The sequence below is a fragment of the Orycteropus afer genome, unplaced genomic scaffold (genome assembly GCF_000298275.1).
Source record: "Orycteropus afer afer isolate SDZICR_OR568_19922 unplaced genomic scaffold, OryAfe1.0 scaffold01510, whole genome shotgun sequence".
NCBI classification, from domain to species: Eukaryota; Metazoa; Chordata; class Mammalia; order Tubulidentata; family Orycteropodidae; genus Orycteropus; species Orycteropus afer.
In genome coordinates, this window is record NW_006923097.1 from 31,038 (window position 1) to 35,592 (window position 4,555).

A 4,555-nucleotide genomic window follows, 5' to 3' on the forward strand; every position below is an offset into this window, starting at 1 on the left:
TAGCTATTAGAGAGATGCAAATCAAAACAACAATGAGATACCATCTTGCTCCAGCACTAGTAGCAAAGTTCAACAAGACAGAAAATAACAAAGGCTGGCAAGGATGTGGAGAGTTTGGGACTCTGATACACTTCTAGTGGGACAGTAAAATGGTACAACCATTGTGGAAAGCAGTATGGCGATTCCTCCAAAAGTTGGAATTAGAAATACCATTTGACCCAGCCATCCCATTACTAGATATATATCCTAAAGAAGTGAGAGCCATGACAAGAACAGACATATGCACACCCATATTTATTGCAGCACTATTTACAATAGCCAAAAGATGGAAACAACCTAGGTGTCTATCAACCGAGAAATGGATAACCAAACTATGGTACACACACACAATGAAATACTATGCAACACTAAAGAATAATGTAGACTCTGCAAAACACCGCATAATGTGGATGAACTTGGAGAACATTATGCTGAGTGAAATAAGTCAAAATGAGTCAAAATAAGTCAAGGACAAATATTGTATTAGTTGGTTATTGTAAAAGTCAAGGAAAGGTTTATCTATGGAAGGACCTTTTCCTTGTTGGTTACCAGGGTTGGGAGGGGAGAGAAGGGAAGTGAGGGAACACCATTAGATGGATAGAGATAAGTATTGATTTTGGTGAAGAGAAGGGCAATGTACCAAATGTGAGTGATCGGTATGGTGGCATTAAGAAAGAGAAAGACATAGAGAAGTACATGGGATTTACAGATAACAAAGTTGAATCCTTTTGCACATACAGGACTGTGTTGTCAGTCAAGGCAAACATGGGTATATGGGTGGATAGATGTGTAGACAGATGGGTAGACAGGCTGAACTAGTAGGTATGTCTATGAAGTGTGGAGTGCACCCAAGAACATGTATAGGGTTGGCAGACAATGGTCCTATAAGTTTATGTCTATGATTTGACTTCCCAGGTGTATAGTAGAGCTGACAAGAGGTAAGGTGGTAGTCACTGCTTGGTCACAGTCAGCTACCCAGAGGTACCGAGTAGTTGAACCTGTGGGCTCAGGACCATAGTAACAGGGGACATCAAGCTCAATTGGCATAACGTACTATATAAAACATTGTTCCACCTCCTACTTTGGTGAGTAGCGACTGGGATCTTAAAAGCTTGCAAGCTGCTTTCTAGATGCAACAATGGGTCTCTCCTCGTCCAGAGCAAAGAAGAATGAAGAGAATAAAAAATTCATGGATACAATCAGTCTTAGTGACTGGTACACCATGCAATCTGCAACCTATATGACTATGAGACCAGAAGAATAAATGGTGCCCAGCTACCACTGTCAACCACTTGGAAGGGGATCTATGTAGGAGATGCTGGATAGAGAAGGAGAACAATGTGGACAAAATTCAAAATCATTTGGAGAAAAAAAAAGGGGGGGAGAGGAGGGGCTAGGTTTGCTGGTCTATTAGAGCCTGGTGGAAACACTGAGACTATGGCCCCTAGCTGCCCATAAGGTCTGGAATTGAATCCATACCTGTGGCTTCCACCAAGTAAAAGACAGGCATATGAGTTGAACATTTACATGAGGCAGATACATCCTTGGAGAGAAAATCATGGGGAAAGAATGGTTGCTTATGCACCACGAGAGAGATCAGGGGCAAGACAACATGGAGGGATGGACACAGGGAAGTGGTAATTATCAGGAGGAAGTGGGAGGGGAGCTGTTGCTTTGTGGTAAATTGTGGTCAATGTCATGAGAGAAAGTGTATGTGAACTGCTATATGGAAAGTGAATTTGCTCTGTAAATCTTCACCCAAATCACAATAAAAAAATAAATAAATAAAAATTTAAAAATGCAAAGAAACTGACATACCCAGAAAATATTAAAGGATAAAAAAAGTAAACAGACCTATGCTCTCAGATTTCAGAATTCATATAACATTCCAGCAAATAAAATGCTGTGATATTGATGTAAATGTAGACAAGGGGCCAAAGGAACACAATAAGTTCAGCAATAGATTCATACATATGAAAGCACTCAGTCTGCAACAGAAGCACAATTAGGTGGGTAAAGGATGGTCCTTTCAATAAATGATGTGAGAACATCTAGGTATTATTTTACAAAAATAAAAAAGAACTTTAATTCTTACATCATAAAATGCACAACTACAATTATTTTGAGATAAATCATAGACTTAAAAGTGAGAACAAAAATAATACCTTTTCTAGAAGAATCTAGAGGAATTACTTTAATGATCTTGAGTTTAAAAAAATATCTCTTGGGAAAAATAGCTTCAGCCAAAAAAAGGAAAATGACAAATTATACTTTATTAAAACAAAGAACATTATAATTAATATTATTATTAAGAAAGTGAACAAGTAAACCACAGTAAAATTTCATATATATGTGTGTGTGTATGTGTGTGTTTATTTCTGTGTGTGAATGTATGTGTGTATATGTGTGTGTATACACATATGAATATATATACATATGTATAAATACATACATATGTATAATAAACATGTATCTATATTATACATATGTATAAATATATATGTGTGTGTGTGTATATATATATATTTATATTTATGCACATAACATCACTGCAACTTCCAACTGCATATCCATCCATGGGGTAGGGAGGAGGAGCTTACCTGGAAGGACACCAGGAGGTGCTCACAGTCCTCCAGCTGAAGTTGCCAGGGGTCCCACAGCTGCTACTGGCATGTGCTCTGCCCAGCGACCTGCAGGGGGACATTGGCTTACTACAGCTCCCTTGTCCCTCGGACTTTCTGATTCCAACCAGTCTCCCCATGGCTGCTCAGAGACCACCATGGGCCCAACCACAGCCAATTGGAAGTGCAAGTTTGCAAATCCTGAGGCTCCTGGAGCTGAGCGAGAGTCAGGGCAGCTTATGTGGGGCTTACTTCCATATACGTGTTATATATATATACGTGTGTGTGTATATATATATATATATATATATATATATGCATGTATGTATGTGTTCATATCCAGAATATATAAAGAACTTCCATAATTCAATAAGAAGTTAGTAAAGAAAAAAAATGCAATTTTAAAAAGGATAAAACACTTAAGTAAGCACTGCCCCCAAGTGGACATTTAAATGACTAATAAGAATATGCAAAAGTTCACAAAATCATTACTTAAGAAATGTAAATTAAAGCTACAGTGAGAAACAACTACACATGCAAAAAAAATAGAAATTTTTTAAATGGCAGTTACCAGGCTGGTGATGGAGTGAAGCAATTGTCTATCTGATAAACTGCTGATAGAAGGCTTAACTGATTCAATAACTTTGGTAAACCTTTTGGCCTTACGTTTGAATGCTCAATTTGATCTATCATAGGATCCAAAAATGTCTCTCCTATGTTAATTCAAAGACATATCTGTCTATCTGTAAGTTATTGTTGTTGCTATGTGCTGTCGATTCAAACCCGACTCATAGCGACCCCTCTGTGGGTTTCTGACGCAATATCACTATGGAAGTAGATTGCCCAACCTTTCTTCCCACGAGCGGCTGGTGGGTTTAAACCAACAGCCTTCTGGTTAGCAGTCACATGCCTTAGGCACTATGCCATCAGAGCTCTTGTCTATTTATATAGATAGCTATATATATATATATATACACACACACACACACACACACACACACACACACGTATAGGAGCTCTGGTGACGTAGTGCCTAAGGCATTAGACTGCTAACCAGAAGGCTGGCGGTTCAAACCCACCAGCCACTCCTCGGAAGGAAGGTTGGGCAATCTACTTCTGTAGTGATACTGCTTTGGAAGCCCAAGGAGGGGTCTCTACGAGTCAGGTCTGACTCAGACGGCACATAACATCATAACAACACACACACACACACACACACACACACACATATATATATATATATGTTCAAAACACTTCACATAAAAGAATTATTTTTTTAAATTTTTCTTGTGATTTGAGTGAAAGTTTAAAGAGCAAGTTCATTTTCCATGCAGTAGTTCATACTCATTTTGTTTCATGAAGTTGACTGCAAGTCCTCACAATTTAACAGCTTTCTTCCTTCCCACTTCCTCACTGTAGTTACCTCTTCCCTGTATCCTTCCCTCCCATGCACGCCTGCCCCTGAACTGCCTCCCTGTGCAAACATTTCTTTTCTGTTCTCCCATGACTGATTGCTCCAAGGAATGTATCTGCTTAATGAAAATGTTCAGCTCATATGCCTATTTTTTTTGGCTGGAAGCCACAGGAGCGAGTCAATTTCAGACTTGATGTGTGGCTAGGGTCCCTAAATCTTGTTCAAAATACTCAAAACTAGAAACTCTAGTTCCATGAATACTTTTGTTAATTGTGTAATGTTTTTTGTTTTGTTTTGTTTTGTTCTCTTTTGCTAGCTCCTGCTCACAAGTGGAATGTTTTCAGTCTGTTTCCTTTAATGAGTATGTTGGCCACTGCTTTTCCTTAAATGTCCATAATTATATTAAGGAATTTTCTTTAATTTTTATTTTGCTAAAGTTTTTATCAAGAATTGGTACTGGATTTTGTTAAATACCTTTTCT